At 49.1% G+C, this 12,941-nt stretch overlaps 1 protein-coding gene across 1 annotated transcript in view; it reads right to left on the reverse strand.

Moving 5' to 3' along the window:
- Positions 1 to 2,606: 2,606 nt before the first annotated feature.
- UBE2H (ubiquitin conjugating enzyme E2 H) overlaps positions 2,607 to 12,941 on the reverse strand; it is a 148,439-nt gene continuing 138,104 nt past the window's right edge. Inside the window, exon 7 of the transcript XR_013414648.1 lies at positions 2,607 to 3,242. The gene's annotated coding sequence lies outside the window, so the exon portion shown is untranslated. The remainder of the gene's footprint in view (positions 3,243 to 12,941) is intronic.

Genomic DNA, 12,941 nt, shown 5'->3' on the forward strand with positions numbered 1-12,941 from the left:
TTTCCCTTGCAAAGATGAAATTCAAATCTGAGGTGGCATCAGTGCCAGGGGAGGCAGCTGGGCACAGATGTGTCTTGGGAGGATCTGGGGGCAGCGGATCACATCACACGAGAGCACCAGACCAGGATTTGGCCTGACCCCTCCCTCCTGTGACTCTGAGCCCTCAGGCTTCAAGGACTGACTGTCCTCCCCCCCAGGTCATTCTCGGCATTGCCCCAGGGCCAGGGCTGGCATAAAGGGGGTCCTGGGCTGACCCCAGGCCCTAAGGCCTCCAGGCCCCTCCCAGCGGCCCAGCTGGGGAGGCTGAGATGGCCGCTCGGCCCCAGCCAGCATATGCATTAGTAATGGCCACCGATCCTGCTGGCCCCGTGCCCTGTTTCCAGAGTGGGGCAGTAATCTGAGCCTGGGTGCCCACTGCCCCCCAGGCTCCACCCTATGTTGCTGGGGCCATTGAACACCTCTACTTTTCCTTGTTCTCAGCTCTACATCGAAATGAAGAGAAACACAAACCAGTGATGTCTCCTCAATGTCCTGGGCATTAGCTGTTCCCACCGTCACTTCATAGAGACGTTTCTGGATGGGAAGCATTAGGAAAGACCCAGGCAGGCCTCTGAGGACACCTTGCGCAGATGTGAGGCCATCCTTGGCTAGGCCTCAGTTTCCTCACTGGAGGTGGTCAGGTCTGTTCTGACGCCATCACTGGCACTGATGTTCTGGGGCTCTGATGTTCTTGCCCTAATGCAGGGGGTCATCCTGTTGGAGGGGACCCGGTCAGACCATAGCAGGCTAGACCGTGTGTGGTGACAGCAACACGGCCCAGTGGCAGAGGCTCCTGGGGGTGGGGGCATTCAGGATGAAGCAGGCATGGAGGATGGCTGGATGTAGAGAGAACTGGCAAGTTGCGGGGGCCTCAGCTCAGGGGGCAGGCCTGCGGGATGCGGGGAGCCCTGGGACAGTTGTCTGGCCTGGGCCTGGAGGCAGTTATTCTTCCCTTCCTGGGAAGGGCCTTCAGCCCTGCTTCTCCCGCTGCACCCACCTGACAGGCCTTTCACTCCCAGCAGCTCTGGGGTGTCCCCCGAGGGACCCAGGCTCTGTCCTGGGCCTGTATCCTGTCTCCGGCAGCTGCCCTTGGGTGGGAAGGTCCTGGCTGGCCCCAGATGTTTTTCCTAAGAGCCTGTAATTCTCCCCGGAGAGATAAGGCATGGTTACATGAACTCATATCACACTTGCAGAGAAAGCGCCTCCAGGAATTAGGCCACCAGCCACGGGATGGGCAGGCCTGTGTAGGAAGGGCAGCCTCTCAGTTGGAGGAAGTGGGGGTGTGGGGCAGCCGAGGGCACTGAGACAGTGGGGAAGACCAAGTCTTCATGGGAGGGTGGGACCAGCCCAGGCTGTGGGGGTGGCCTGCTGTGTGACCTCAGAGAGGCCACGATCTCCAGGAAGGGGGACAGCACAAGCCACTTCCTGCTCACCTACCTGTGACCTGAGTGTGGCCCAAGATGACTCTGAACAGGGCTGCCGCTCTCTGTGGGCGTGGGGTTGCTACGAGGACAGTGATGGGTGGCGGTCAGGAGGCAGGGCCAGTGTCTGAGGGGCAGGGGGACTGGAACGGTCTTCTCCAGCTGAAGTTTTCACAAGGGCCTTGAGTTTTGATGGACTGTCTGATGCCAGGTCCCCAGGTGTGACCTGCTGCACCTGGCCACCTTGCCCCCAGTGCCCCACCCTGTCAAGTCCCTGGAGTTGCCCAGCATCACATCTGACCCTTGGGACAGTGGTGGCAGGACTGGGACTCAGATGGGCAGACGGAGGGTGGGAGCTGAGCCCTGGACCAGAGTGAGGGCACAAGCTGCCCTCAGAGCTTTGGAAGTGGGCATGAGGGGAGGGTGTTGAGGAGGGCATGGTGCATCTCAGCCCAGCTCAGAGGCCCTGAGGCAGGCCACGGGTGACTCTCCATGGAGGCTCAGGGCCCCCTGTCTTCTGCATCTCTGGCAGCCAGCAAGAGCAGCTCACCTCCCCAGCACCTGCCCAATGGCAGTCACAGCTGAGAGGCAGCGGCTGGATAATTCAGAAGGGCTGAGTCGCTTCACTTCTCGTGGGAGGCCCACTGGCAGCCTGTAGCCTCCACCTGGGTGGTGAGGTAGATCTCCAGCCTCCCCCAAGCTGTCACACCCCACAGGCTCCACCCTGGACCGTGTCCAAATCTGCTCCCCCCACCTCTGCATTCCCTATAGTTAAGACGCTGCCACCGTTGTCGTCTGCCTCTCCCACTTCCTGACCACCAGGCCTTTCTAGTTCCACCAATAAGCCCTTTGATCCTCTGCATCTCTCCATCCTGGCCTCTACCTTGGTCCAAGCCTAAAATCTCCTCTCCTGGACCGTGAGACAGCCCCAGCTGGACTCCCTGCCTGCAGAGTCGCCCACCATCTGCTCTGCACATGATGGCTTAGGACCTGGTCTGGCCATCTCCTTCCTGCCGCAGGCCCATTCCTGGCTCCCAGGCCTCAGGATTCATTCCCCACTTCCCACCCTGGCTCTGCAGCCCCTACCTGGCACCTGGCCCTGCCTGTCCTTCACCACCTTTTTTTTTTTTTAAATGTAATTAATTAATTTATTATTATTTTTTGAGGTGGAGTCTTGCTCTGTTTCCCAGGCTGGAATGCAGTGGTGCGATCTTGGTTTACTGCAACCTCTGCCTCCTGGGTTCAAGCAATTGTCATGCCTCAGCCTCCTGAGTAGCTGGGACTGCAGGTGTGCACCACCAGGCCTGGCTAATTTTTGTATTTTTAGTAGAGATGGGGTTTTGCCACGTTGACCAGGCTGGTCTCAAACAAACTCCTAACCTCAGGTAATCCACTCATCTTGGCCTCCCAAAGTGCTGGGATTACAAGTGTGAGCCACCATACCTGGCCCCTCCACCTCCTTTTACTGCCTCCCACTGCAGGAGCTGGGAACAACTCCCTGTTCCCTGGATCTCCTGGGATATTCGCCTGCCACTCCCCCAACCCCTGCCCTCTGCCTGCCCAACTGCTGCTTCTCAGTTAAGGCCTCCCTCCCTCAAGGAGCCCTTCCGGGGCGCTAGCGCTCCCCCTGCCCTACTCACAAGTCTATTCCAGCCCTTCCCTATCCCACTGGTGTTTATAAATGTCCGGGGTCTGTCTTGCCCACCAGGGTATGTGCTTTTTATTTTATTTTATTTTTTAACTTTTCAAACTTATTCTTATATTATGAGTTTATCAGATGTTCTACCTTTTTTTTACATTTATAATTTTTTTTGTAAAATACACATAACCAAAAATAAACCATTTTCATGATTTTTAAGTGTACAATTCATTGATATAAAGTACATTTGCTCTATTTGCAACCATCACCACATCCATTTCCAGAGTTTATCATCCCACACAGAAATGCTTTACCCATTAGGCAGTAACTCCCCATTCCTCCCTCCCCCAGCCCCTGGTAACCACTATTCTACTTTCTGTCTCTATGAATTTGCCTATCTAAGTACCTCATATAAGTGGAATCAGGCAATATTCGTCTTTTTGTATACGGCTGTTTCACTTTGCATAATGATTTCAAGGCTCATCCATGTTGTAGTAGGTATCAGAATTTTATTCCTTTTCTTTTTTTTTTTTTTTTTTTGAGACAGAGTCTCTCTCTGTCGCCAAGCTGGAGTGCAGTGGCACCATCTCGGCTACTGCAACCTCCACCTCCGGGGTCAAGCGATTCTCCTGCCTCAGTCTCCTGAGTAGCTGGGATTACAAGTGCCTGCCACCAGGCCCAGCTAATTTTTGTATTTTTTTAGTAGAGACAGGGTTTCACCATGTTGTCCAGGCTTGTCTTGAACTCCTGATCTCAGGTGATCCACCCACCTTGGCCTCCCAAAGAGATGGGATTACAGGTGTGAGCCACTGTGCCGGGCCCCATTCCTTTTTTTTTTTTTTTTTTTTGGCTGGAGTGCAGTGGGGCGATCTCGGCTCACTGCAACCTCCACCTCCCAGGTTCAAGCGATTCTCTTGCCTCAGCCTCCCCAGTAGCTGGGATTACAAGCATGTGCCACCACACCCAGCTAATTATTAAATTTTTGGTAGAGATGGGGTTTCACCATGCTGGCCAGGCTGGTCTCAAACTCCTGACCTCAGGTGATCCGCCTGCCTCAGCCTCCCAAAGTACTGGGATTATAGGTGTAAGCCACTGTGCCCAGACTCATCCCTTTTTAAGGTTAAATAATAACTGTGTATATATATTTATCACATTGCATGTATATATATATTCTGTTTATCCATTCATTTGTTGATGGACGCTTCGGTTGTTTCTACCTTTTGGCTCTTGTGAATAAGGCTGCTATGTAAATTGGTGTACAATATTTGAGTCCACAAAAGATTGGTTAGTCTTAATATGGTGCATCAAGACAGTAAAGAGTTAGTTAAATATATCTAACACAACGGAATATTATACAGCTGTTAAAAAGAACAAGGCAGCTCTATATGTGCTGATATAAAAGTATTACTATGTAAAACAAAGCAAGATGCAACGCAGTATGTGTGATTTGTTTTCATTTGCACATAAGGAATCTGTTACTGGCTGGGTGCAGTGGTTCACACCTGTAATCCCAGCACTTTGGGAGGCTGAGGGGGGCGGATCGCCTGAAGTCAGGAATTCAAGACCAGCCTGGCCAGCATCGTGAAATACCATCTCTACTAAAAATACAAAACATTAGCCGGGTGTGGTGGCGGGCACCTGTGATCCTAGCTACTTGGGAAGTTGAGGCAGGAGAATCGCTTGAACCTGGGAGGCGGAGGTTGCAGTGAGCCAAGATTGCGCCATTGCACTCCAGCCTGGGCGACAGAGTGAGATTCTGTCTCAAAAAAAAAATTCTGTTACTATATGCTTGTATACACAAGGCTCATCTGTAGGAGGGTATCTATGAAGCCGTAAATACTGGCTGTCTCTAGGAAAGGAATTTGAGCATGAAGGAGTAGTGGGGACAGGGAGATTTGCTTTTCACTGTAGAATTTTTTACAACTTTTTGAAAAAAGTACATTTTTTTTTGAGGGTCTTGCTCTGTTGCCCAGGCTGGGGTGCAGTGTCATGATCTCATTTCACGGCAACCTCCACCTCCTGGATTCAAGTGATTCTCCTGCCTTAGCTTTCCAAGTAGCTGGGATAGCAGGCATGCACCATCACGCCCAGATAATTTTTTTTTTTTTTTTTTTTTTTTGAGACAGAGTCTTGCTCTGTCACCCAGGCTGGAGTGCAGTGGCACCATCTCAGCTCACTGCAACCTCCCGCTCCCAGGCTCAAGTGATTCACCTGCCTCAGCCTCCTGAGTAGCTGGGATTACAGGTGCGTGCCACCACACCCAGCTAATTTTTGTATTTTTAGTAGAAACGGGGTTTCGTCATATTAGCCAGGCTGGTCTTGAACTCCTGGCCTCAAGTGATTCTCCCCACCTTGGCCTCCCAAAGTGCTGAGATTACAGGTGTGAGCCACCGAACCTGGCCAGCTGATTTTTGTTGTTGTTGTTGTATTTGTTTTCTAGAGTTGGGATCTCCCTATGTTGCCCATGCTGGTCTTGAACTCCTGGGCTAAGCAATCCACTCAACTCAGCCTCCCAAAGTGCTGAGATTATAGGCACAAGCCACTGAGCCTGACCTCGTTGTGAAATTTTGTACTGTGTTTATGTATTACCTGTTTAAAAATAGTATTTAAAAATAATGGCTGGGCGGGGTGGCTCATGCCTGTAATCCAAGTGCTTTGGGATGCCAAGGTGGAAGATTCACTTGAGCCCAGGAGTTCAAGAACAGCCTGGGTAACAAAGCTAGACTAATCTCTTCAAAAAATGTAAAAACTAGCAGGGCATGGTGGCACGTGCTTGAGGTCCCAGCTACTCAGGAGGCTGAGGCAGGAGGATTGCTTGAGCCCAGGAGGTCGAGGCTGCAGTGAGCTGATATCCTGCCACTGTACTCCAGCCTGGGCGACAGAGTGAGACCCTGTCTCAACAACAGCAACAACAACAACAACAAAAGAAATCTAACCAGGCAATCATTTCAGATATCATGACAAAATGGTGTCTAGGCACACACCATCAGGATGTACCATCAGGATGTATGAGAAAGCAACAGTATTCGTCTTAGTCTATTTTGTAAGAGAATACCTGAGACCACGTAATTTATAAAGAACAGAGAATCATTTCTTTCTTTCTTTCCTTTTTTTTCTTTTTGAGACAGAGTCTCACTCTGTTGCCCAGGCTGGAGTGCAGTGGCACAATCTCAGCTCATTTGCAACCTCTGCTTCCCAGGTTCAAGCGATTCTCCTGCCTCAGCCTCCCAAGTAGCTGGGATCACAGGTGCCCGCCACCACACCCGGCTAATGTTTTGTATTTTTAGCAGAGATGGGGTTTCACCATGATGGCCAGGCTAGTATCGAACGCCTAACCTCAGGTGGACCAGCCCCCTCCATTGGCCCACCCTTTCCCAGGCCACCACTTCTCCAGCCTGGATTGTGACACTGCCCTCTGGCTTCCATGCATGCCCTCGATCCTCTCCTCCCCTCTCCTCCCCTCCCCTCCCCTCCCCTCCCACCCGCCTTGGCCTCCCAAAGTGCTAGGATTACAGGCGTGAGCCACCACGCCCAGCTAGGAACAGAGATTCATTTCTTACCTTTCTGGAGGCTGGAAAATCCAAGGCTGAGAGGCCTGCATCTGGGCTTCTTGCTGTGTCTGTCATCCCATAACAAGAGGTGGAAGGGCAAAAAAGCATATGAGAGAGAGAGAGAGAGAGAGAGAGAGAGAGAGAGAGAGAGAGAGAGAGAATGCAAGAGAGTACTTGCTTTCATAATAAACCCACTCCGCTGATAAGGACATTAATCCACACACAAAGTCAGAGCCCTCGCAAAAGGTCCCACTCTCAACATTGCTGCACTGGGGATTAAGTTTCTGACACATGATCATTGAGGGACACATTCAAACCATAGCAGTATTTTAAACAATATGGTGCCCAGCAAAATAAAAGCTTCAATAATTGAAACAAAATGAAGAGTTTGGAAGTAGAGCTAATGAACATAAATATTTGATGTGAGAGAAAGCACGTTTGAAAGCAGGGAGGTAGGAAAAGTGGATCTCTATCCATCTCTCTCCCGAGGTCCCTCGGTAACCTCATTCAATTCCATAGGCTTTCAGCATTATCTGGGTGCAAATGACTCCCAAATTGGATATATCCACAAGGCCTTGCACTGAACACAGGACTCATTTCTCTAATTTCCTGCCTGACATTTTCACCTGCTGAGTGATCCTCTGAAACTCTCCATATCCTTCCCTCCCCAAATTCCTCCTCTGCCTCCTTTCTCATCTCAGTTGGTGGAATTCTCACTACCTGGTTACTCAAATAGAAGTCCAGGCTTCATCATCAATTCTTCTTTCTCTCCCCAGCGCATCCACTCCAAAGCAAGCCAGCCCCCTCCATTGGCCCACCCTTGCCCAGGCCACCACCTCTCCAGTCTGGATTGGGACACCGCCCTCTGGCTTCCATGCATGCCCTCGATCCTCTCCTCTCCTCTCCTCTCCCCTCCCCTCCCCTCCTCTCCTCTCCCCTCCCCTCCTCTCCTCTCCCCTCCCCTCCTCTCCCCTCCCCTCCTCTCCTCTCCCCTCCCCTCCTCTCCTCTCCCCTCCCCTCCTCTCCTCTCTCCTCCCCTCCCTTCCCCTCCCCTCCCCTCCCTTCCCGTTCCTTCCCCTCCCCTCCCCTTATAGGGTCACTGCAGTCTCCACTTCCCATTTTCAAGCTATTCTCCTGCCTCAGCCTCCCAAGTAGCTGGGATTACAGGCCCATGACACCACACCTGGCTAATTTTTGTATTTTTAGTAGAGATGGGGTTTTGCCATGTTGGCCAGGCTGATCTCAAACTCCTGACCTCAGGTGATTCACCTGTCTCGGCCTCCCAAAGTGCTGGGATTACAAGCGTGAGCCACCGCACCCAGCCAATACATATTCCATATGGCAGCTGGAGATAACATTAAAATATTTTCAGTCAGGCAAGGTATCTCATGCCTGTAATCCCAGCACTTTGGGAAGCCAAGGCGGGAGGATCCCTTGAGCCCAGACATTCAAGAGCAGCCTGGACAACATAGAGAGATCCTGTCTCTATTAAAACAAACAGACTAGCCAGCTGCGGTGGTGCGTGCCTGTAGTTCCAGCTACCAGGGAGGCTGAGGTAGGAGGATTGCTTGGGCCCAGGAGGTTGAGGCTGCAGTGAGCCATGATCACACCACTGCACTCCAGCCTGGATGACAGAGCAAGACACTGTCTCAAAATAAATTTTAAAAATAAAATAAAATAGGCCGGGCGCGGTGGCTCAAGCCTGTAATCCCAGCACTTTGGGAGGCCGAGACGGGCGGATCACGAGGTCAGGAGATCGAGACCATCCTGGCTAACACGGTGAAACCCCGTCTCTATTAAGAAATACAAAAAACTAGCCGGGCGAGGTGGCGGGCGCCTGTAGTCCCAGCTACTCGGGAGGCTGAGGCCGGAGAATGGCGTAAACCCGGGAGGCGGAGCTTGCAGTGAGCTGAGATCCGGCCACTGCACTCCAGCCTGGGTGACAGAGCAAGACTCCGTCTCAAAAAAAAAAAAAAAAATAAAATAAAATAAAATAAAATAAAATAAAATATTTTTCACATCCACTTTCACCTGGCCTGCCTCCCCGCCGAACCCCGCTCCCATCTATGGCATTCTGAAGGTTCACTGCCTCTGGGTACAAAAACGTTCAGAGATGCATACGAACGCATAATTTGAAAATCTGCTTTGGGGATGCCTCCCAAAAGCTTAATCAGGCCAAATAAGTCTCTGGCTTCTGGGCCTTTCCTTGTCATTTCTGTGTATCTGTTAAGGGTGAAGCAGGGGTTCAAAACTATACTTTTGGCAGGGCGCAGTGGCTCACGCCTGTAATCCCAGCACTTTGGGAGGCCAAGGCAGGAGGCTCACTTGAGGTCAGGACTTCAAGACCAGCCTGGCCAACATGATGAAACCCCGTCTCAACTAAAAATACAAAAATCAGCCAGGCATGGTGGCGGTGCCTGTAATCCCAGTTACCTGGGGGGCTGAGGCACAAGAATCGCTTGAACCCAGGAGGCGGGGGCTGCAGTGAGCCAAGATAATGCTACTGTACTCCAGCCTGAGCAACAGAGTGAGACTCTGTCTCAAAAACAAAAAACAACAACATCAAAAACCTGTAGTTTGTGGCTCACGCCTATAATCCCAACACTTTGAGAGGCTGAGAGGGAAGGATGGCTTGAGCCCAGGAGTTTGAGACCAGGCTGAGCAACATAGCAAGACCCCATCTCTAAAAAAGAACCTACTCTTTGGTCCTTGTTGGGGTTTCAGAATTCAGGTACGTTGTAGAATGGGGGTGGGAGGTGTGGGGATGATGACATTTCGCCTCTTTCATACTCTAGTGTTACTGCTTTTGAGAAAAAGTCTGGCTGGGCACAGTGGCTCATGCCTGTAATCCCAACACTTTGGGAGGCTGAGGCAGGCAGATTACGAGGTCCTGGCCAAAATATGTGAAACCCCGTCTCTACTAAAAATACAAAAATTACCTGGGCATGGTGGCATGCGCCTGTAGTCCCAGCTACTCAGGAGGTTGAGGCAGGAGAACTGCTTGAACCCAGGAGGTGGAGGTTACAGTGAGCTGAGATTGCACCACTGCACTCCACCCTGGGCGACAAGAGTAAAATTCCATCTCAAAAAAAAAAGAAAAGCGAAAGTTCTGTGAGGCCAGGGCAAAGCTGGCATCAGTAACAAAGACTGAATATTAAAAATAGCTTCACCTCCACACCACCCCACCCCACTGCCCAGCCATGTTTAAATGTAAGAAATTCTTTTTAGGCTCGTCTCAGTATCCATTCTTAACATAGACCATTGTCTGAGAAGAAAATTTTCCTAAAATAATTGGAACAATATACGTTAGAGACACTTATTTTTCTAAAGTAATTGCAATGTTTTGGGAGACTAGCACATTTTTTCAAGATAGATTGGCCAAAACTCAGTTTTGTAAATTCTATGTGATTGGGTTTTCTTTCCTTCTTTTTTTTTTTTTCTTTTTTGAAATGGAATCTCACTCTGTTGCCCAGGCTGGAGTGCAGTGGCATAATCTCGGCTCACTGCAACCTCCGCCTTCTGGGTTCAAACAATTCTCCTACCTCAGCCTCCTGAGTAGCTGGGATTACAGGTGCCCACCACTATGCCCAGCTAATTTTTGTATTTTTAGTAGAGACGGGGTTTCACCATGTCGGTCAGGCTGGTCTCGAACTCCTGACCTCATAATCTGCCTACCTGGGCCTCCCGAAATGCTGGGATTACAGGCATGAGCCACCGTGTCCAGCTGGGTTTTGTTTTTTAAATGAACATGTGCTTTGATAAGTGACATATTTTAAAACCTATCTTCTCATGTCATAAAATATGACTTGAAAATATTGTTCCAATTATAACTAACCTTCATTTTATTTTGTCTAATAAAGTGTTTAATATTTTCTCCCATCAGGAAAAATAAAATTATCTAATTAGTTCTTATGCTTTTCTTTTTTATTAAAGTTATTGTAAAAGTTAGATCATGATGTCTAACAAAATTAACGGCATTATTTCTGACTTTCTTTTTTTTTTTTTGAGACAGGGTCTTGCTCTGTTGCCCAGGCTGGAGTGCAGTGGCGCAATCTCAGCTTACTGCAACCTCTGCCTCCTGGGTTCAAGCAATTCTCCCACCTCAGCCTCCCAAGTCGCTGGGACTACAGAAGTGCACCGCCATGCCCGTCTAATTTTTTTTGTATTTTTAGTAGAGATGGAGTTTCACTACATTGCCCAGGCTGGCCTGTCTCAAACTCCTGGAATCTAGTGATCCTCCCATCTCGGCCTCCCAAAGTTCTGGGATTACAGGCATGAGCCACCACACCTGGTCTTGTTTTTTGAGATAGGATCATGCTCCCAGGCTGGAGTGCAGTGGCACAATCATGGCTCACTGCAGCCTCGACCTCCCTGGCTCAAGCTATCCTCCCACAGTAGCCCCTTGACCACAGGTGCACCACACCTAGCTAATTTTTAATTTTTTATAGAGTTGGGAGTCTTACTAGGTTGCCCACACTAGTCTCAAACTCCTGGGCTGAAGTGATCCTCCTCCCTCAGCCTCCCAAAGTGTTGGGATTACAGGCGTGAGCCACCAGCCTGGCCCCCTGATTTTCTAATACAAGATTCTTGTTAATTATTCCCCAAAGGGAAACGCTGGAGTATGAAACACCGAAGCACACATTTATTGAAGGAATTTTATACCTTCTTCCCATAACCTTCAAGTCATAAATTATTTACCATCTTAGTAACACATTGAATTACATAGATACACAATAAATAATGAGTGTAAGGACAAATTATCCAAAACGTGGAAATAAGGCAACAGCATGGCTATGTGTCTTTTCACCCCTGCCACCTTGAAACAAAATTTTAGATAGAAATGGGATCCCACTTTATTGTCCAGACTGGTCTGAAACTCCTGGGCTCAAGCAATTCTCCCACCTCAGCCTCCCAAAGTGCTGGGATTGCAGGTGTGAGCCACCGCGTCCGCCATGGGATTACTCAGTTCTCTAGGAGAAGGTATCTGTGTTTGACTGCTTGACTGTTGCTTAGGGACCACACTCTGTGAAGGTACTTGTGAACTTGTGTATGTTTGCTCAGGACAGATGCAAATTATTTCTGTTGTGTAGAGAAGGTAACCTCAAAGATTACAGTTGTGTGTGTGTGTGTGTGCGTGTGTGTGTGTTTGAGATGGAGTCTCACTGCACTCAGGCTGGAGTGCAGTGGCATGATCTCGACTCACTGCAACCTCCGCCTCCCAGGCTCAAGCAATTCTCCTGTCTCAGGCTCCCGAGTAGCTGAGACTGCAGGTGTGCACCACCACACCTGGCTAATTTTTGTATTTTTAGTAGAGACGAGGTTTCACCATGTTGGCCAGGCTGGTCTCAAACTCCTGACTTCAAGTGATCCACCTGCCTCAGCCTTCCAAAGTGCTGGGATTACAGGTGTGAGTCACCTCGCATACCTTAGTTTCCTAACCCTTCGAAATATGCTAGGTTAAGCAAGATTCCTGTAAGTGAAAAAATAACATGTATAAATTACAGCTACTTGATAAGTCTTAGTTAAGCTTTCTTGGTATACTTGCCAGAAATTGATGAAGGGAATTCACTTTAGTGATTGAGTAAAAAAAAAAAAAAGGTTTTGCAAGTCAGGTGAGTTCTACTTCTTAGCTTTCAGCAAATTAGAAGAGAACTGAATACATTTGTCAGCAGGTAGATCATTAAAAATAGTTTGTGCTGATAGATTATGTTATGATTTTGGCTATAATTCAGAAAAAAATTCCGGGAATTGATTGAAATTGCTGTATTCAAGTGCTTTCTATTCCCATCTCCTTATTTATGTGAACAAAGTTTCTCAATGCACACATCTTTAAAAATAAAAAAATAGGCCGGGCGCGGTAGCTCACGCCTGTAATCCCAGCCCTTTGGGAGGCTGAGGGAGGCAGATGACGAGGTCAGGAGATTGAGACTATCCTGGCTAACACGGTGAAACCCTGTCTCTACAAAAATACAAAAAATTAGCCGGGCGTGGTGGCAGGTGCCTGTAGTCCCAGCTTCTTGGGAGGCTGAGGCAGGAGAATCGCTGGAACCCGGGAGGCAGAGATTGCAATGAGCCGAGATCACGCCACTGCACTCCAGCCTGGGTGACTGAGCAAGACTCCTTCTCAAAAAAACAAACAAACAAACAATAAATAAATAATAAATAAGATTAAAATTATTCCTGAATTTTGTCCTATTAAACCATGGATATAAAAACTAATAATAAAACAAACAAGCAAACAAAACAAACACCCCAATCCTTTCATTAAGAGAGACGTTTCTGTTTTTGTTT

Source organism: Macaca mulatta, chromosome 3 (genome assembly GCF_049350105.2).
Source record: "Macaca mulatta isolate MMU2019108-1 chromosome 3, T2T-MMU8v2.0, whole genome shotgun sequence".
In the NCBI taxonomy this organism is placed as follows: domain Eukaryota; kingdom Metazoa; phylum Chordata; class Mammalia; order Primates; family Cercopithecidae; genus Macaca; species Macaca mulatta.